Source organism: Epinephelus lanceolatus, chromosome 17 (genome assembly GCF_041903045.1).
Source record: "Epinephelus lanceolatus isolate andai-2023 chromosome 17, ASM4190304v1, whole genome shotgun sequence".
NCBI lineage: Eukaryota > Metazoa > Chordata > Actinopteri > Perciformes > Serranidae > Epinephelus > Epinephelus lanceolatus.
The window spans coordinates 43,239,143-43,261,504 of NC_135750.1; the positions used below are offsets into that span (position 1 = coordinate 43,239,143).

The window sequence follows — 22,362 nt, forward strand, 5'->3', positions numbered from 1 at the left end:
CAATTTCAACTATACACAAATATAACAGTGATGCATGACATCGCAGATCATATAGAAATATTGCTGAATGCTGAATGTTACAAAAAGATGTTTACAAACTGCTTGGTGCAGGGGGATTTGTGTGTGTGAGACTATACTGCTGAGGTATACTGCAAAGGTTACCAAGTGACAAAACTGGTTAAGTTAAACCAGAGGTTGCTGTAAACCTTATGGTGGAGGAGCCTGTTGGCATTAAATGAAGCCCTGGACTCCTCAGCTTTCAGGTTTATTGCTACCTGGGTTAACTTAACCAAGTTTGTCACTTAACCACGTTTATAGTATTACCCACAGAGAGGGACATTGAATGCAGAACAATAAGTGTCCGACAACGCCACCTAGGGGAATTTCACTCCCAGGAAATATATCAGAGGGGAAACGCCTCTCTAATACTGTAAACAAGGTCACACAGGTACGAGAGACACAGAGACTGACGGATTCCAAATAAAATATAAAAGAGAAAGTTTATTAACAATATTTCAAAATTTAAAATGCTGACCAATCTCAGTGATGATGCAAGCAAGATTACAATAATAATAACAAAAGGCAAATTATTGCACAATCCTCTGGGACCTCTTGACAGGTTGGTTAAGTTTGCCAAAAAAAAAGTGCATGTGCTGTGTAAAGGGGCTGAGGGCTCACCAGGCGGCGACGACTGAGGGGGAGGGGAAGGGTCCTGATGAGGCACACCACACGTGAAGAAAAAAGAAACCACACACCATCAACTGACACCCATGTGCACTACTGTACAGGAAGTGAGGGGACCGCCACCGCAGGAATCAGTCAGTCGCTCGCCACACCAGCCCAACAGCTCCTGTCCAACAAAAGAGGCAGATATTAGTCAAAGCAAGGGGCAAGAAAAAAAACAAAACCAAGCCAGAAACTGCCCCAACACCACACTATGCCGGGCCCAGGAGGTCTCCACCAAGGTTGATGGTGCTTTTGTTGATATAACAAACAAATAATAAACGAAAAAAAATAAGAAACCAAAACCTATGCAAAAATAACTGGATAACTAAACACAAAAAAAATCTACAGAAAACAACAACGGTCACAAAATCCACCAATGATCGAAATAATTATCTAAATACAATACAAAGAAACAATAATCAACCGATACTAATAGATTGCTGACATGGATCAGTCCTCTTGGTGTAGCTTTAAGTCCTATGCTGCATTCATTTCCTCCCCATGAGCAGCACTGCATACAGTTAAGCCAACACTTGAGTTTCATCCAGATTGACTTACTCCAGGCGTGCGAAACTCCAAACACCCGCGCACACACACAATGAGGATGTCAAAAAAACAAAACAACGAAAAACAATAGACACAAATGTAAGAGAACAATAAGCTTGCTGGGGTGAACCCGAGACAGAACAGGTGGACAGAACAGCAGCAGCAGCGCAGCGGCCCACGTCAGAGGAGGAGCCACCTGCTGTGATACAGACTAAAATTAATACGTGACTTGCAATTAGATGGATTAAAACAAGCACGCATACATACCCGTGAGTGAGGGCGCAGCGTCACAGGCAACAGGAGAGATAGCCACCAACCAACCACCTTTATAGCTGCTAACAGCAAACAGAGACCAGAGTCACATAATGTGCAGCCCGACAGAGCGCATGAGACACGCCAGACACACACGAGCCAGCCTACCTGAGGGTTCCCAACCCGGTGCGCAGATTATTGCGCACGGCTCCGAGGCCACGCACTCCCAACCCCCGGCCAGAGTACAGGCCAACTCTGCTGGAGAGCAGAAAGCGCATCAGACACGGCACCAATACGAGCCAGAGATGCAATAATAGTGTCTGAGCCTACCTGGCAAAGTGAGCAGAGGAGACGCGTCGACCTGCGTCTCAAGACAGCCACGTGGATCAAATTCTGCCACGCCAAACCACACTGCCGACACACACGCTCAGGTTTCCGGATAAGGTGGGGGGGACGCACATCTGAGAGGCGCAGCTCTCCCCCATATATAGCTTTGGCTGGCCTCGCCCAGTACGCTGGTGAAATTGGATAATTGCTCCCAGCCCAGTGTCACTCAATGGGCGGGGAGCAAAGGGGCGAGCCTACACAGCTATCCACCTGACCCAGCACATACACAACATGAGTGGAGACGGGCTGTGCCGTCCTGCCACATCTACCCCCCCCTTTTTGCATTGTCGCCCCGACAATGGACCACAGGGACCTGGGGGTTAACACCAAGGGCGGTGGAAAGCATACTGGGTGTTAGACGCAGCCCGTGACGGTCCCGCCACTTCACCGTCAATGCAACCGGCTGACCGTGGAAGATGATGCACGTTTGAGTGTTGGCCAGTGGTGGATCGACCTGTTCGACGGACAGCGGGTTGACTACTGCTGCCTAAACCTGCCGTAGGGGGAGAAAAACCCAACACAGGAGCATCTCCCCGTGCCAGAGGCATACCAAGGACAGGAGGATCTCTCGGCGGTGTCGCTGCCAGGGACCCCCTACGATCAGCACTGCCAGCTACAGGTGCGGCCGATGGCAACGGGGTTTCAGGGACCAACACCCAGAGGTCGTCATCACTAGAGGAGTTACCCTCGAGTGCTGTTGGTGGAAACGGAGGAGCGGGAGGAGAAGCAGGAGGAGGACCAGCCAAGTCAGGCCCTAGTTTGGCCTTCAACATGTTGCGATGCACATTGCGCACCTTCTCCAAGTCGTCCACAGGAGCAATGGTGTAAACCGCACCGTCGCCACGTGGGGCTCTTAACACCTGGTACACCACGGAACTCCAAATGTCACTGATTTTATGCCGGCCCTTAGCACTATGGTCTCGGAGATAAACAAGCTGGTTAACCTGCAGAGGCTCGTCATGGACGCGCTGGTCATGCCGCTCCTTACGGCGACTAGCCGCTGCCAACAACCGATCATGAGCCCCCTCGAAAGCTGTCCTGAGTCGCACCTGATGCTCAGAAATCCAATCCTGTACCTTCCCTGGGACAGGATCCTGGACTCAACCCAACAGAAAGTCGACAGGAAGCCTAGGCTCACGACCAAACATTAAAAAGAAGGGAGACTCTCCCGTGACCTGATGAGGTGTGGAGTTGTAGCAGAAGAGTACCTGCGGGAGGCAGGAGATCCACTCTCGTTTCCGAGAAGTTGGCAGGGTACGCAGGAGGTTGTGTAGCGTTCGGTTGAACTGCTCACACTGTCCGTTTCCTGCCGGGTGGTATGGGGTAGTGCGAGACTTCTCTACTCCATACAAACAACAGAGCTGCTGGATCAAGGCACTCTCGAAACTGCGGCCCTGGTCGGAGTGAATGCGGCTTGGTACACCAAACTTAAAGAACCATTCATTGAGCAAGACCTGGGCAACAGTAGGAGCGCGCTGGTCCCCAGTTGGGACAGCCACAGTGTATTTACTAAACACGTCTGTCATTACAAGGACATTCTCCCACCCATTTCTGGAGGGCTCCAACACAGTAAAATCAATGGCCACAATCTGGTTTGGCCTCGATGCGAGCAAGTGGCCCATAAAGCTGTGCGAAATGGGCCCAGAGTCCTTTGCGACCTGGCAGCGCTCACATTCCCTGATCCACTGCTTGATATCTGAGCACATCCCTGGCCAGTAACAGCGCTCTCGTACCAGCTCGGTAGTCCGATCAATACCCTGGTGACCGTGTTCGTGGTGGAGCAGTTTCAACGTCTCCTGTTTCAGGAGAGCTGGCAGGAGCAGCTGGAGGTTTTCCTCTCCCCCATTTGAGCGGAAAACTCTGCGATGGAGTACACCATCTTTGTCCACCAGGCGATCCCACTGTCGCAACAACGCCAATGCTGGTTTGGACACGTGCCTCCTCTCATCTGGGGTCGGCCGAACCTGCCTTCTCCAAAAGACCAACACCTCTTTCAGGAGGGGATCAGACTCCTGCAATGAGCGAATGTCAGAGGGAGAGTGGAACGGGAGGACAGACACCATAGACTGGGTCACTGGAACCGCTGAGACTGGGGGAGCAGCTTGTTGAAGGAGAGCTGGAACTGATGTACCAGGAAGGGCCTGCTCAACCAAGCCAGAGCCTGACACGTACTGACGAGAAAGGGCATCAGCGTTTTTATTGCTGCGGCCAGATCGATACTTGACCTCAAAGTCGAAGGCGGCAAGTTGGGCTGCCCACCGGTGCTCTGTGGCTCCCAGTTTGGCAGACTGGAGATGGCTTAACGGGTTGTTATCGGTGAAGATAACACACTTGTGCCCCCACAGATAGTCACGGAACTTCTCCGTCATGGCCCACTTAAGGGCAAGAAATTCCAGTTTCATAGAACTGTAATTGGTCATGTTACGCTCAGTTGGCCGCAGGCCTCGGCTAGCATAAGCTATCGGTCTAACCCTACCCTCCACCTCCTGGGACAAGACAGCTCCTAGACCATTATGGCTAGCGTCAGTCTCCAGGATGAAGGGACGGGAGAAGTCTGCATATGCCAGGACGGGGGCCGAGACCAACTTTGCTTTCAAGGCCTCAAAGCTCTCTTCACACTGGGGTGTCCATACAGAACCAACATCTGGTTTCTGGCCTCGTTTGATCTGACTGCCTGTCGTGTTTGCCACCAACTTGTGCAGAGGGCCTGCCAGCTTAGCAAAACCCTCCACAAAGCGTCTGTAGTAGCTGGCAAACCCCAAGAAAGAACGCAGCTCTGAAACCTGGCGGGGGCGCTGCCACCTGGCGACCGCCTCGATCTTGGCAGGGTCTGTGGAAACACCCTCCCCAGAGATGACATGCCCAAGATAGCTGACCTCTTTCTGAAAGAAAGCACACTTCTCCAGCTTGGCTTTTAAACCCTCCTTCTGGAGCCGACTCAAGACAACTTCCAAGCGCTGCAGATGCTGACTGATAGAAGAAGAAAACACAACAATGTCGTCAAGGTAGAGGAGGAGAGACTGACACTGCTGGTCCCCAAACATCCTTTGCATCAACCGCTGAAAGGTGCTTGGGGCATTACACAGCCCGAATGGCATTCGGTTCCATTCGAAAAGACCAAAGGGCGTGCAAAAGGCAGTCTTAGGCTTGTCCTGCTCGGTCACGGGAACCTGGTTATAGCCGCTGGCCAAATCCAAGGTTGAAAACCAACAGGCACCAGAAAGAGCATCCAGGCTCTCTTCAATACGGGGGAGAGGAAAAGCATCTTTCCTCGTCTTGCTGTTGAGAAGGCGGTAGTCTACACACATGCGTAGACTACCATCTTTCTTCCTGACCAACACGATGGGGGAGGCGTATGGGCTACTGCTCTCCCTGATGACCTTAGCCTCCAGAAGCTGGTTAATATGGGCCTTGGCCTCTTCGTACTCCGATGGAGGAATACGCCGGTATCGCTGTCGCACAGGAATGTTGTCAAGCAGTGGAATGTCGTGTGAAATGAGATCAGTGCAACCCAAGTCACCATCATGTGCAGAGAAGACGGAGCTGTACTTCCGCAGTAGGGACCGCACCTCGGCTTGGTCTTGTTGTGCCAAGGCAGACAGGTCTACCAGTTCTACACCGCTCTGTGCAGGACTGTCAGCCACATGGGAGGAGACTGTAGCTGTGGCAGACCTCACCTCGGTGACCCCAGTGGGTAGACTCACAACGTGGGCACAACTGAGGGCACCCAAACTGGTGCGTGGGTAGAGGAGAACTTCAGTGGTCCCTACGTTAACTACCGGGATGTAGACTGTACCACGGACAGCTTGGGTGAGACAGGGGGAGGCAAGCAGCCCAGCCGGCAGCCCTGACTGAGGGGGCTCAAAAAGCACATCCTGACCAGAAAACTGTTCGGGGCAGGTGCTCGCAACAAACTGCATGACCCCACCGGGTATTCGCACTGCCCGCGGGCCTCGAACCTTGACGGTACCCAACAGATCTTTTGGATGCTGGGTGGTGGACTGGTGACATTGTTGCAAGGCCTCAATGACTGAACCAGGAGCTTGAGTCACCACAGGCAAGCTGAACAGTGCAGCACCATGTGCCCCAAAAAGGTCACGATAACATCGGCGGATGACATTCATCCCCAAGATTCCAGAAACAGAAGATGACGCACCTGGAGGGTCTCGCACCACCAGTATGCCACAACCACGAAACACTTTGCCACACAGTGCCACATCTAACTCTAGATAGCCGATGTAAGGGATTGCTAACCCATTAGCTGCCCGAAGTTGCAGCCAATGACAAGACTGGAGACGATCGGCACCCCAAGGTGCAAAATGCTCCAAAAAGAAGCTTTCTGTGATCGTGGACACCATGGATCCAGTGTCCACCAAGCATGGGACCATGATGCCGCCCATGGAGAGATTGAGGTGAGGGCAAGATGACATTAATTTACCCACGGTCCCCTCCCTTGAGCCCATTGACTCCCCATCTGAGCTGTGGCTCGGCAACTCAGTGGGTTTCAGTTTTCCGGCTGGTGAGAGGAAGAAGAGGACCTGACCACATTGTTCGCAAGACCAAGGGCAGAAGTGGCACGAGCACGAGAAGGAGCCCGTTCTCCATCACATTCCCTGGCAAAATGACCTGGTTGCTGACATCTTCGACAGATCACTGGACCAGAGCGACTGGGGTGGGATTGAAAGGATGAGGTCTGCAAAGATGCCACCGTCTGGGTGAGCTGGTTGAGTTGTTCCTGTTGGCGCTTCAAGAGCTCCTTCAACTCACCCAGTTCTGAACCCTGGGAGGCAGCCAAAGGAGGTGGATGGGGGCTGCTCTGTACCCCGTACTGCAGACCATACATGGAAGGGAGAGAATGGCTACGCTCCCTGGCGCCCCCTGGAAGCCCCTCTCTTTCCCAACGAATTGCTTCTGCACGCACCTCCAGCAAGGTGGACCGAGGCTGACGACGGACCAACTGCTTCAGTTCTCTACGGAGGGCACTGTCAAGAACATGTTCTACAAACTGATCACGGAGTAAGACTGCGGCATTAAGAAGACCATCAGGTGCACACTGCTGTACCTGGTCCATGAGGGCCATCAGAGCTAAGGAAAACTCCTGTAATGTCTCTCCTTCCTGCTGCACCCGAGAGAAGAAGGCTTGCTGCAAGGTTATGTATGACTGTGTACAACCATACAAGTCATTCAAAATAGCAAGGATCCGAGCAGGATCTGTTTGCTCAGCCTTGGTACGGTACTTAATCTCCCTTCTGGCTTCTCCCTCTAGATGGTCAACCAAAAAGAGGGCCTGATCGATAGCTGACAAGCGACGGGCCCGCATACAAGCCTGAGCTTCCTCTGCCCACTCAGTTACACTGATGCCAGTCCTACCATTGAACATGGGACACCGACGGTCTCTTGGTACCACAACCAACCGCTCGGTTACCGTGGCGCTGGACTCTGCTACTGGGGCAGTACTCACCGAAACAGATGGGGCTGGAGTGTCAGCACTCGGGCCGGCCTGCGAGGCTTCCCTCTCCTGACGAAGCCGCTCATTATCCGCCTTCAGCTGCACGATTAGGTCTCTGAGCTGTTGCATTTCCTCCTCCATGGCACCAGAGGACAAGCTGCACCAAAACTCACGAGAACAAAGTTGAGAAATTTGACTGATGGAGCTGATTAGGTCTTTACAAAACTGCTACTGCTGTTCTGTCTCCAAAACCATTTACATACAATAAAAGGCAAGCTATTAACAGGTACAGTAAAAAAACACCAAAACAGAAAAAAAATGGACTACACGTCAGTCTTCAAGGTGTCATCCTGCCGACAACGCCAAGAATGTGGCAATACTACGAGGGTTGGATTTATTTATTTCTGTTAATGAGTGTCCGACAACGCCACCTAGGGGAATTTCACTCCCAGGAAATATATCAGAGGGGAAACGCCTCTCTAATACTGTAAACAAGGTCACACAGGTACGGGAGACACAGAGACTGACGGATTCCAAATAAAATATAAAAGAGAAAGTTTATTAACAATATTTCAAAATTTAAAATGCTGACCAATCTCAGTGATGATGCAAGCAAGATTACAATAATAATAACAAAAGGCAAATTATTGCACAATCCTCTGGGGCCTCTTGACAGGTTGGTTAAGTTTGCCAAAAAAAAAGTGCATGTGCTGTGTAAAGGGGCTGAGGGCTCACCAGGCGGCGACGACTGAGGGGGAGGGGAAGGGTCCTGATGAGGCACACCACACGTGAAGAAAAAAGAAACCACACACCATCAACTGACACCCATGTGCACTACTGTACAGGAAGTGAGGGGACCGCCACCGCAGGAATCAGTCAGTCGCTTGCCACACCAGCCCAACAGCTCCTGTCCAACAAAAGAGGCAGATATTAGTCAAAGCAAGGGGCAAGAAAAAAAACAAAACCAAGCCAGAAACTGCCCCAACACCACACTATGCCGGGCCCAGGAGGTCTCCACCAAGGTTGATGGTGCTTTTGTTGATATAACAAACAAATAATAAACGAAAAAAAATAAGAAACCAAAACCTATGCAAAAATAACTGGATAACTAAACACAAAAAAAATCTACAGAAAACAACAACGGTCACAAAATCCACCAATGATCGAAATAATTATCTAATTACAATACAAAGAAACAATAATCAACCGATACTAATAGATTGCTGACATGGATCAGTCCTCTTGGTGTAGCTTTAAGTCCTATGCTGCATTCATTTCCTCCCCATGAGCAGCACTGCATACAGTTAAGCCAACACTTGAGTTTCATCCAGATTGACTTACTCCAGGCGTGCGAAACTCCAAACACCCGCGCACACACACAATGAGGATGTCAAAAAAACAAAACAACGAAAAACAATAGACACAAATGTAAGAGAACAATAAGCTTGCTGGGGTGAACCCGAGACAGAACAGGTGGACAGAACAGCAGCAGCAGCGCAGCGGCCCACGTCAGAGGAGGAGCCACCTGCTGTGATACAGACTAAAATTAATACGTGACTTGCAATTAGATGGATTAAAACAAGCACGCATACATACCCGTGAGTGAGGGCGCAGCGTCACAGGCAACAGGAGAGATAGCCACCAACCAACCACCTTTATAGCTGCTAACAGCAAACAGAGACCAGAGTCACATAATGTGCAGCCCGACAGAGCGCATGAGACACGCCAGACACACACGAGCCAGCCTACCTGAGGGTTCCCAACCCGGTGCGCGGATTATTGCGCACGGCTCCGAGGCCACGCACTCCCAACCCCCGGCCAGAGTACAGGCCAACTCTGCTGGAGAGCAGAAAGCGCATCAGACACGGCACCAATACGAGCCAGAGACGCAATAATAGTGTTTGAGCCTACCTGGCAAAGTGAGCAGAGGAGACGCGTCGACCTGCGTCTCAAGACAGCCACGTGGATCAAATTCTGCCACGCCAAACCACACTGCCGACACACACGCTCAGGTTTCCGGATAAGGTGGGGGGACGCACATCTGAGAGGCGCAGCTCTCCCCCATATATAGCTTTGGCTGGCCTCGCCCAGTACGCTGGTGAAATTGGATAATTGCTCCCAGCCCAGTGTCACTCAATGGGCGGGGAGCAAAGGGGCGAGCCTACACAGCTATCCACCTGACCCAGCACATACACAACATGAGTGGAGACGGGCTGTGCCGTCCTGCCACATTAAGGTAAACAACTCGCATTTAGGCAGCAATTCTACCAGTCAGCAGCTCTCTCTCTCTCTCTCTCTCCCTCTCTCTCTCCGTGCATGAACCAACACTCATGTCGGGAAGCGCTCTCTCTCTCTCTCTCTCTCTCTCTCGCTACTCTCTCTCTCTCTCTGTCTCTCTCTCGCTACTCTCTCTCTCCCTCTGTCTCTCTCTCTTGCTACTCTCTCTCTCTCTTTCTGTATCTCTCTCTCTCCCTCGCGAACCAACATACCAACGTAAGGGGGGGTCGGAGGGGGGAGCTTGCCCTTGAATACTTGAACAACGATCTCACCTTGTCTTTGCTCATCTCTAATCTCAGCCTCATCTTCAGAAGAGCCGCCAGGACTGGCCACTGCTGCTCCTGCTGCTCCAGCTGCTGCGGCTGCGCCAGCGCCACAGTTTGTTTCTGAAACTGGTTAATGTTGACAACTAACGTTAGCTGGCCCATAATTGTCTTTATACTTACAGCCGCAAGCAGCCTGGTTGGCAACTAGCTAAGCTAAAGACTTCACGTGAGCATACAAACATCAGCAGCAGCTGTCTGGAGTGGACTACGTTAACTTTAATTGGACTTTGCATAACAAGCAAACTCGGTTCACCTTTGGGAAAGAAAGCAGTCGACAGCTGCCTCCCCTCATTCTGCCTTCTTTCTTTTTCTTTCCTCTCTTTCTTCTTTTGATACCCCGATTTATGCTTTTTGGGCAGCATGATGTCTAGCCCCCAGGTCATTCAATCTGGGCTCACTGACGTTACACTTGTTACTGTCGGGCGGACTAAACCATTTTCCGCCTCCAAGAGGGGGCCCCCAGAATGTCCAATATGTGGGAGGACTGTGACATAAAGTTCATTCTCTCAGTTGATGTTATCAATATATTTGAAATAAATTATGACACCCATCCTCGCACATACCCCCGCCTCACGGCCCCGCACATACCCCCGAGGCTCGGGTCTCCGTGCGGGGCTGCGGGGCTCGGGCTCGGGTCTCCCGAGCCTCGGGGGTATGTGCGAGGAACATAATCCTTCTGTCCAAATGAGCGCTGCACACGACTGCATTTTTGGTCACAGATGAAGCTGTGAAAAAGCGCCTCTTCACCTGCACAAAACGCACCCAGGCACGAAAACTAACTCCACTCCTTTTTCTGTCCAGAAAACGGTGGACTCAATGTCCTGACAGACTCGAGTTTGTGCAACCTGCACAAACACAATAATTTGGCATAATCACAAATGGTAAAATGCACTGTTAACAACCGAAAAAATACTAACTCACAAGTTTACTACCGCTCAGACTCACTACCACCTACTGCACATTGGACAGAGGCAGGGTCAAGGACGCAGAGTCCCTCTCGTGACGTAGTATCAGGCGATGTTGGAAAAAAAAGCGTTTTTAGAAGAGGAGCTAAAAAGAGCCACTTTTTCCTCTGAATTTGTGCCCTTATGTCGTGTAAACCATAATAAATTCTGAATTAACTTCTCATATGGTAATTTTCAGACAAGGTTATGTATATATTTTTAAAAAAAATTAACCTGCAAGTTGCACTTTAATAAAGCTACAAGCTGAAACGCAAGTTAAGTGACTCAGTCCATTTTCATTGCAACCGCTCATGACAGCATGTAAACTGGTGTGACCGTGAGTGTGTTGTGTGCTGCTGTGCTGCTGTGCTGCTGTGCTGCGTGCGCTGCTGTCTGTTGTGTTCCTGTGCCGTGGACTTTAAGTTGGAAATGAGGTGCTTTATTAGTTAAAAAAAAACAGAGGCTTAAAAGATTCGGGGCTGAGCCCAAAAGATCCGAGGCTATAGCCGGGAATGCCCAGGTCTAACGACATCCATGCAGCTGACATATGTGAACTGAATAAACAAAACTACTTAATAGTTGTGGACTATTTTTCAAGGTACATAGAAATAGCCTACCTCAAATATGTGTCTGGTGAAACCATTAAAAAACATCTTTGCCAGATGGGGATGCCCAAATGAATTAGTCACAGATAACGGTCCCCAATTCTCAGGCAGACCTTTCGTGCAGTTTTCTCAGGAGTATGATTTCAGACATGTTATAACCAGCCCTCATTATGCTCAAGCCAATTGAGAGGCTGAGAGAGCTGTACAGACAGCCAAACGAATCCTGAAACAGAGTGATCCTTTCTTAGCCCTCATGATCAACAGAGCGACCCCACTGCAAACTACAGGCGTGAGTCCAGCTCAGCTCATGCTTGGTAGGCAGATCTGCACTACAGTTCCTACTTTGGAATCTAAGATCTCAAGCTCTCCAGCAGGTGAGACAGGTTGATGAGAGGGCTAAACAGAGCTACAAGCGTGCCTATGACAACAGGTATAATGTCAGACCTCTGCCAGAACTCCAGCCTGGAAACAATGTTGCTGTGAAGCTGCAATGAACGAGGATGGACAAAGACAGCCACTGTCCTTAAACACTGACTCACCAAGATCATACTTAGTCCAGACAGACAGAGGAGTACTACGCAGGAACCGTCACCACCTAAAGCCCCTCCTGGATTTCCAGAGACTTTTGAGAAGAGTGGAGAGGAATGCTTTGAGTGTGATGAAGAGTCACACTCGCCTGCTCCAGATGCCGATCCACCTCCTGTTACACTTCCAGTTACTGGAATAACAACCTTTGTTTTGTCTGTATTAACAGTTAAATACCAGTTTTTACAATAAGAAGCAACTGCATTTAATGCGGCCTGTAATTCTGAAGGAGTCTCTGCCAGTACAATCGTATCATCCGCGTAAAGCAGGACATATAATTTCAAATATATCCCTATTTCACCATTCATCACATTGCAGCATTCCATTGAGAAAAGTTGAAGTCCGTTGTACCATTGACTCACATATTTTTCAAAGTCATTTAAATATAGTGCAAACAATAGTGGTGATAAATTATCCCCCTGACGCACTCCTACATTACATACAAATTGTTCAGATAAATCATAACCAGCTCTAACACAAGATTTGGCATTCTCATAAATATTATGTATCACATTTAATAGTCGTGTCTGGTCAGTCTCCAGTGTTGTTATCAGTCGGATAATAAAGTTGACTAAAGACAATCGCTGCCTCCTGATAATATTTCTACATAATGCTACAGGGAGGAAATCGGCCGTCTTGCAAAATGGTGCACAGAGAGCAACTTACTGTTCAACATCAACAAAATCAAGGCGCTGATTACATTGGAGCAGATGAACAGTTTTAGGTTACTGGGAATCAACATCACAGAGAACCTGTTATGGTCATCACATCTCTCCTCCCTGGTAAAGAAAGCACAGAAATGACTGTATTTCTTCAGGAAAGTTAAGAAAGCAAAATCCCTGTGCCAAGTTCTTGTTAACTTTTACAGAGGGGCAATAGAAAGTATCCTGAATGGAAGCATCACAAACTGGCATCATGCCATGTGCATGGCCCAGGACAGGAAGGCTCTGCAGCGGCTGATTAAAACCAACCAGAACATCATCAGTACCCATCTACAGAGCATCAGTAGTATCAGTGAAGTGAGATGACTGCACAGAGCCAGAAGGATACTAAAAGACAACACCCACCAGCCACAGCCTGTTCAACCTTGCTGCTGTCTGACAACAGATACACAAGTTCATACATGCTGATGTCTCTACTGCAGGAGACTTCTGGGTTTCTATCACCCACAACAATGCCAATATAACGTTATACAAACTGTGGTCCTCATAAGACCCCTCTGTCCTATCCATACACTATATCTTTCCCCCACAACAAATGCCATGCTGAACATGATGTGTGTGAAACCCACTGAGGTCCTAATAAGAACTATCCCCCCTCCCCCCTCTCTGATCATATGGCCATGCTGAACATGATGTGTGTGAAACCCACTGAGGTTCTAATAAGAACCCCCCCCCCTCTCTGATCATATGGCCATGCTGAACATGATGTGTGTGTGAAAACACAAAGTAAAACACACTGAGGTCCTAATAAGAACTATCCTCCCTCCCCCCTCTCCGATCACGTGGTAGTCATTTAAGGGAAAAAATAATTACTGTTCTGTTCATCACATCGGCTTGTAAATAGCTGTATTTTTTATGGTAGTAGTTCTTCCGGTGTGTGCTGTGTCGTAAATCCAGCGCTCCTGTTTGACCTCCGCACCTGCTCCGTCGAAACACGTCAGACCAGCGAGATGCTCGACCCAGGCGGACTTCAACGGGAGTAGCTGCGGAGTTTTCGAACAAAATGATAAGTTTTGAGTTATTGTTGCTCACGTGTAATATTGCGCTGTTGATTTTACTTGCACACGGTTTTTACACGTAAGTTAAAGCAACATAGAAAGAGCTATACGTATTGATGGACTGAGAGTCTCATCCTACTCTCTAATGTGCTATGTGTGAGCTCAGTCCTGCGTGTTCTTTAATGAAGCAATAGGAGAAGATATTCGGTCTCAGTTAATGTAGTTTATTAAGCAGTAAAGGAATAAAATTACAGAGCTCTGGGTCTCAACTTCACGTCCCTGACGAACAACAAAGGTGTGTCAGTTCACGAAGTCTGACCTCCTGTCCTTTCCCTGACCCAGTATATTTGAGCGTAACAGAGTGTCATTGTGCACGCAAGGCGTTGTCCTCTTCTCATTGGCAGTTCCACTTCCTCCTTCACCACACCACGCCCCTGCCTCGTGTTAATCTGACTCCTTCCCGCTGGCGGTGGGGGCGTGGTTCCTGTTTTGAAAGACAAGAGAACAACACAACTCCCTACACGTGCTGTACCTTACTATCTGTACATCACTTTCTATTCTTTTTACCATATATGAAACTAATTATCTAAGCATTGCGGTATGTGCTCCTCAGACTTCATGTCTCTTCCTCTCCTGTACTTTTCCACTTCTGCAAAGCAAACACATTCAGATCAGCTGAAATCATCTCAGTATTCTCATTGTTCACACATCTAAAACTTATATAGTGAAACACAACTTATAGTAAAACACATAACATCATTCTATTCCCAACAGTCCCCCTTTTGGCCTCATAGGACTGAGGCCACTTTTTTTTTTCTTTTTTTCTTTTTTTTTTTTTTTCAATGTATCCAGGTCCCCCTTTTTAGGTCTTTTGATTACTGCACTTTTTGTTTCTTTTGAAACAAAAAGTTATCACTCCCCCTTTTGGTCTCATACACATGAGACCACTCACACCTTGTCTTCTCCTGAGTCTGAGTCCGAATCTGAATCAGTAGGCGGCTCTCCTAACAGGGTGGCCGTCTCCATTTGAGTCATTTGATATGGTGGGGGCTGTGGATGTTTTCTCTCCACAGCTGTCACTATGATTCTTTCACAGAGTGACCGGATACATGGGATACAACAACAACCACATAATGCTAACACCGCGACCATTCCCACCAGAGACAAGAATACCGATACCACTAAATCTTTCCACTTACCGAACCACTTCTCGAAGATACCACCCAGGGGTTTATCAATGCCTGAGTGTTCATGCATTTCCTCAGAGAGCGTGCGCAGCCCTTCTAGCGCCTTAGTTACTGACCCGTCCGGAGCTGTGTTGTTTGGGATGAAGGTGCAGCAGAGGCCCTGGAACATAGAGCAGACACCCCCTTTCTCCGCCAAAAGCATGTCTAACGCAATTCGGTTCTGTATTGTCATCAGGGAGGTGGCTGCCAGTTGTTCAGAGAGTCCCCCAACTGCGTCCCTAGTGCTGTTGGCCAGTCTAAGAACATTGTAATGCACATAATTAATTCTGTCCACATTTTTGTTAGGGGTGATCCTTTCCTTTACAGTTTATTATGGAGCACAAGTCAAACTGGAACCCTGTACTTTGCCCCATTATGTATGTCAATTCTACTCCACCATACTTAGCTATGCAGGAGTCTGACGTTCCACTCCCTGGTGTGTTTCTCCTGGTTCGGTTTCGTGGTGGTTCTACGGCTTTGTCTCTGAGGGAAGACTCATAATACAACAGAGGTAAAACAATAACACAGGTTAACACAACAACTCCCAACACACACCACTTATGGTGGCGTGGTTCTAATCCTAATAATTCTAATAACAATTTCATTTCTTTATTTTGTATTGCAAAAAGGTAAATATAAACGTGTAAAATATAAGAGTAAATATGGAGTGTAAATGTTCTGCAAGCGAGTCTTTCTTGTATCCTGGCTTTATATTACTCAAACGTACTCTGGGCAAAGTGTTGCTTCAAAGGAGCTTCAAACCTTCACATTGATCACAGGATATCTCTTCCGCACTTATGCTAAGCTAAATGAATAAATGTCTGTGTGAGTAAGCTGTGTGTGTGTTGTTTTTTTTTTATCTTTAGTGTCTCTTATGTCCTCCAGTGTTCGGGCAGGTGTCTCTGCCACTGCACACTGACTCCAGTGATACCATGTGTCACCTTTTCCCTGTAGTTTGACGGCGTGGGACGTCCGTTCCACGACTTTGTAGGGACCAGTCCACCTTGGCTCTGACCACTTTCGTTTGATCACCTTGAGCAGGACCCACTCTGATGTTGGGAGTTCTTTCACTTCTGCTCCCTCCTGAGCTGTGGTCACCTGTTTGGAGAAAGCTGACACCAATGCTGTTAGTTGGTCATAATACGGTTTGTATTGCATAGGGCTTTCTATTTCTTCTGTAGTTTGGATCCCAGCTCCCGGTCCCGGGAACTGGTGTCCTATTTTTAGTTCATATGGCGTGAACCCCGTCAATGAGTTCACTGAACTCCTGATTGACATTAGAGCTAGGGGTAGAGCATCTACCCAGCTCATTTTAGTCTGAGCACAGATTTTGCCTATTTTTCCCTTAATAGACTGGTTCATCCTTTCCACCTTGCCCTGTGACTGAGGATGATAGACTGTGCCAAATGTGTGTTTTAGCCCCAATGTCTTCTCTACCTGCTGTAGGTCTTTGTTTTTAAAGTGAGTCCTGTTATCAGATCTGATTCGTTTGGGGAACCCGTGCCTGGGGATATATTGATTTATCAGAAATTTGATTATTGTCTTTGCATCCTCTGATTTGGCAGGTATGGCTTCTGGCCAGCCGGTGTATGCATCCACCGCCACCAGAAGGTACCTGTGTCCTCCCACTCTTTCTATCATGTCTGTATAGTCAATGATGACCTCTTGACCTGGGAGTTTAGGGAGAGGAAATTTCCCCTGGTGTGGTTTCACTGTGGGTCTGACATTATATTCTGTACATATTTTACATTCTCTGATGTGATTCTCAATCATGGCTGGCAGAAAAGGGTGCCACCAATGAGTGAGACCTCGCACCATTTGCATCTTTCCACAATGAGTCATGCCGTGAGCCTCCTGGAGGACTGATTTCATCAGCCCTGGGGGTAACACTGGTCTTCCGTCCGGAGACCTCCACACACCCTCTGTTCTCACTGCTCCTCTCTCTTTCCAGACTGTAAGCTCCTATGGAGAAGCTTTCTGCTGCTCTGCTATTAACATATTTACATCACATGGTGGCAAGAGATCATGTACTGTTTTCTCTGTTTGTAGCATGATATACTGTGGACTATATCCTGCCTTTCTCTTGGCTGCCATGTCTGCAGCCTCATTTCCCCTAGTGATAGCTGTCCCTGCTTTATCATGGCCCTTACACTTAATGACTGCTACTTGTGCTGGCTTCATCAGAGCCTCCTGTAGCCTCTTCATATCTTTTTCGTGTTTAATGGGGTTTTTTGCTGCTGTTAAAAAAAACAGATCTGATCCACTGTGTCATTTCCACATGGATTGCTTCTACAACATATGCAGAGTCTGTGTAGATGTTCACTCTCTTCCCTTCTGACCATTCTAGAGCTGCAATCATTGCCTGGAGCTCAGCCAACTGCGAGGACTCTTTCCCTGTCACCCTTTCCGTGAGGACTTAGTAGTATATAGGGACCAGCGTTGCGCGTGCACGTGAAATGCGCGCGCGCGCACGTGAACCGCGCGTGCGTGTGTGCACGCGAAACGTGCGTGCGTTCCCCCCCCCCCCCCCCTCACACACGCCCCTCCCCCAATCCCCTCCCCCACAAACGTCATATGAAATCCTGCTCTCATTGGTTAAACATAGCGCCTCCTTCTGGGGGTGGTTCCGAATGAAACCGTAGCTATTGGCTAATCAAAAGCCCCTCCTTGAGTAATAATCCCCTCCCTCCCCTTATTATTATTATTTTAAAGAGTGTGTTACTAGGCTAAATAATGGTATTACTTTCCAGCTGCAACACAAAGACGCTCACTTTCGTTGAAAAGGCGCAGAACAGACCCTCCAGCCTCTGCTGCTAGAGATTTTATACCGTAAGACTGTTTTCTTTATATATTTTATTTATCATTAATGGGGGAATGCTTGCGGCATCATTGTAAACATCTGTTTTACCTCCTCTTTCTCCACAGTGCACAGCGCAGGCCGCTGAGACCCCTCCATCAGTTCTCTAGCGGGTTTAACACGTAAGACATAATGTTTTAATGCTACTTTATATGAATATTATGCTAATATGTGTCGGATACAGAATACTGCTAACATATCGTTTTTTTTGTTTTTCCATAACAGTGCCTGGGCGATTCACCAGGACTACCCATCTGAAAATTTCCAGAGGGTTACACCGTCAGGACAAGGATTTCTCACGTAAGACACGTCGTTATATATAATAATAATAATAATAATAGCAGCCTAATAATGATAATAATAATATTAATAATAATGATAACGTTAATGTTGTAATTTTTTTTATTTTATTTTTTTTAATAAACAGTACTCAACCGCCTGAGCTGACGGCCACGCAAGAAACAAACGCTGCGGTAGCTGCGTTACTGGTTGCCCGGGGATTATCTGCGGGTGGAGCGTGGAGCGCACAAGGATCAGGCGGTGTAGAACCGGCTCCAGCGAGTGTTGAGGAGTGCTTCAACGACACATTTGAGGAGGTCGGGGAGTCTGTGAACTCGTTTCCTAACGGCCGAGAGGAAGTCGGCGGAACAGCGGGCGCCCAGCAGCGTGAGAGGGCATCGATCAGTGAGGAACACGGACCATCTCCTCCTCCTCCTCCTCCGCACCGGCGGCTATTTCACGAGGGAATATCTGTAGAGGCTTTGTGGAGTCAGCAGGAGTCGCTCTTCCCACCACTGGACACCAGCCTACAGCATCAGCACGAAGTAAGCAAAGATCTGTTTTCTACAAGTACACCTGTGAAGGCTGGCGTTGCTGATACTGGTGCTGCTTCTGCCCCCGCAGCGGGGAGAGGTGTGTGTGTGGGGAATCTCCCCACAATCCCTACATTATTAAGAGGTGATGACTATATTCCAGATTTTGATGACCTGTTAGACAGTACTGGTGATTACAGACACAGTAACTTACCCAATTTACTGACATTATCACCTATACCCGCTTCATTTCCTCCCCCTCCCGCTGTTTTTGCTGACGTTGTTGTTGAAAATGGTGAAGAGGAGAGCATAGTATTTGTTGACGTATATCCAGGCCAAGCCTCCACCCCGCCGCTACCCCCCAGGGTCCTCCTCCCCCCTCCATCCCCTATCCCTCTTCCCAGGCCTCCCCCATCAGCTGTTGGTGTTGTTGTTGATGCTGTTGATGAGAGCGTGGTATTTGTTGACGCATATCCAGGCCAAGCCTCCACCCCGCCTCCAACTACCCCTCCTCAGCCTATCCCTCTCCCCCTGCCTCCTCCAGTAGGTGTGGTTGTTGATGCCGGTGTTGAGAGTGTCGTAAACCATACGCCCCCGCCCTCCAGCCCTCCTCAGCCTCCTGTCCCTCTCCCCCTGTCTCCTTCAGTAGGGGTGGTTGTTGATGCCGGTGTTGAGAGTGTCGTAAACCATACGTCCCCGCCCTCCACCCCGCCTCCACCTACCCCTCCTCAGCCTATTACCGACCCTGTCTCACCCTCTGATTCTCCCATACCAGAGGCTGCTCTAGCAAGAGAGAACGTTTTGCTCAAAATCAGGTGCAGGCAGCAGGCTAGGTTAATCAAGCGCGAACAGCGGCAGAAAAGAATTGCCGAGACGCGATACCTCCTCCTGGCAAGCGAGCGGCGAAACCTGATTAGGAACAGTAAAACTAACAAGCGACGCTACAGAGCCCTTAATACACAGGTACAGTTGATTAAACAGAGCGTCGGTACCTTAATTGAACTACAGCACACAACCACAACATCAATAAATAATCTAGTAGACGCAATGTGTAGAAAAACAGGAACACACAGTAAGTAGACGTAGATAATGGCACCACCAAGGAAACTGTTAAAAACGAATGAGCACTCAGGTCGGGATGGTCGTTATGACACCGATGACGAAAGCACACATTTTACTGATAATGTCGATTCGTCCCAGTGCACTACAGAGGGGCGGCGTGCTTTGACAGGTACAGTTAGGGAACGTTTTAACACACCCTCTGGACCAGATGTATTGGCTAGCCACAGCAGTGTTATGCGCTGGTCCAGATACATTTTAAAAAGAATGCGGGGGATAGAGAAGAGAACAGCGCTGTTTTTAAGAGACAGAATTTTATCCTCATCATCATCATCGCCATCACCACCACACGCATGTGGTTCAGGTTCTGGTGTTGCTGCTACTCCCGCTACATCTAATGCTGCTGTTATTGTAGAATTTGGTGTTAATAATAATAACAACAGTGACAATGATAATAACAGTGATGATAATATAGCCTCACCATGCCGCTGCTGTCAGTTCTGGGACTGTGAGTGTCTCCGGTGTGAATGTGTGCGTGATAGTGGGGTCTCTGCTGAACATGCTGCTGTCGGTTCTGGGACCGTGAGTGTCTCTGGTGTGAATGTGTGTGATCGTGGGGTCTCTGCTGAACATGTTGCTGTCGGTTCTGTGAGTAACTCTATGGTCTGTCAACACGGTGCAGGAAATCCGGTAGAAGGAACACCCGCTGTGCCGTCTACCAGTACAGGCGGTGCACAGTTGCGTGTCCGTGACATACCTAGATTCAACGCTGCCGAATTTCGTCAGAGGGTCGATTTCAGAGACGTTAGTCTTGATAATATCACCCAGGCAATCGACAGTGTTAGAGAGAGGTTGTCAGGTGTGATTGGTGCAGCCTTAGAGGACTCTCCTGCAGGTAGTGTATTAAATGTGGTTTTGAGAGGACCATCTCTAGCCAGTGATGTGCAAGCTGTTTTAAGCTCTGACAACGCATATAACGCTGACAAGTTTTTGGAGGTGATCTCTCAAGTTGTGCAGAGTAATGACACGTCGCTGACAGATGATGATCTGGAGTTTGTTGTGACCGTGGCACGTGGTAGTAGTGGTGCTGGCTCTAGACTGAGGCTAGGAAGCGTCCCTTATGATGAAATTTTATCTAAGAAGGGAAGGCACCTGTATAACCCTGAAAACGATGGGTCTCAGAACAGTCTTTGTTTCTCTCTTTGTCTCGCCCATTTTGTTAATGAAAGCTTGTCTGCCGCTGATAAAATGCAGTATGCTAAACAACTGCATAGCGCTGTAGGATTTGATGAAACCCACAAGGTGTCGCTCTCTGATATCACAAAATTTGAAAATCACTTAAACCTAAAAATCGTAGTATTCCACCACGGTTCAGGGCGTAAACACCTACAGTGTTACAAAACCCATGACGCAGTACACGCCAGCACTGTGTGGATGTACCTGCACAATGACCATTATTACCTGATTGTAAATAAATCCGGTTTCTTTGGCGGTACCTATGTGTGTGACTACTGTTACGGTTCATACACAGAACCGTTTAAGCACGTTTGTAAATACCTCTGCAATGTTTGTTATACACCGTGTCACATGCACACAGGGGCCACTGTAAAATGTACAGAGTGTAAACGAATCTGCAAGTCCAGACACTGCTATCATCAGCATAAACACCCTCACTCTAAACACGACGCAGCGCCGTGTGACAAAGTGAAATATTGTGAAGAGTGCGGTAAAACCTACAAGGCGGCAAGAACGCAGCATAAATGCACACCACCAAAGTGTACACACTGCGGTGAGGCCCTAAATGAGAGCGATGCGGTACACCAGTGTTTTATCCAGCCGCTGAAAAAACAAACCCCACACACAAAATACATATTTTTTGATTTTGAGACGCGTTATCACAAGGGCAAGCACGAAGCAAACTTTGTGTGCGCTATGGACACAGAGGGAAACAAATTTTGTTTCAACACCCTGAAATGCGTTGACACGTTTGTTAAACGGTACCGGCAGCCAAAATATAAAGGGTACACATTTATTGCACACAACGCCTCTGGGTTTGATAATTACATACTGCTGGAATATTTTGTGCAACAGGGGATCCCTCCCACAGTAACCATGCGTGGCAGTAGGGTCATCCTGATGTATGACAAGGCATTCCAGCAACGCTGGATTGATTCTTTCAGCTTTCTACCCATGCGTTTATCCAGGACACCGGCTGCCATGGGTTTTGAGGACATGGAGAAGGGGTATTTTCCGCACAAGTTCAACACCAAGGCGAATGAGTACTATGTGGGCAAATACCCCGACCCCTCTTATTACGGGTACAACACCATGTCTGACAGCGACAAGCATAGGTTCATGATGTGGTATGACACCGTCCGTGAGAAAACCTTTGATTTCCAGACAGAAATTCGCCACTACTGTGTTAATGATGTAGAAGTGCTTCGCAAGGCCTGTCTAATTTATCGTGAGACATTTATCAGGTGCACAGACCTCGACCCGTTCGCGTTTACGACACTGGCGTCGAGTTGCATGGGCGTTTTCAAAACGCGTTTTCTACCCAAAGACACCCTCGCCCTCACGTATGAAGGCGC

The 22,362-nt window shown here is 48.4% G+C and overlaps 1 long non-coding RNA gene across 2 annotated transcripts; it reads right to left on the reverse strand.

The window, feature by feature from the left end:
- Nucleotides 1-358: 358 nt before the first annotated feature.
- On the reverse strand, nt 359-9,827 carry LOC144458430 (uncharacterized). Of its 2 annotated transcripts, none has more exons than XR_013487912.1 (3): nt 9,272-9,827; nt 8,096-9,196; nt 359-850 (listed from the first exon to the last, which is right to left on the reverse strand). It is a non-coding gene; the product is annotated as an uncharacterized LOC144458430 (long non-coding RNA). The 2 variants fall into 2 exon arrangements; XR_013487913.1 differs by having other exon boundaries at nt 8,096-9,199.
- Nucleotides 9,828-22,362: the final 12,535 nt, after the last annotated feature.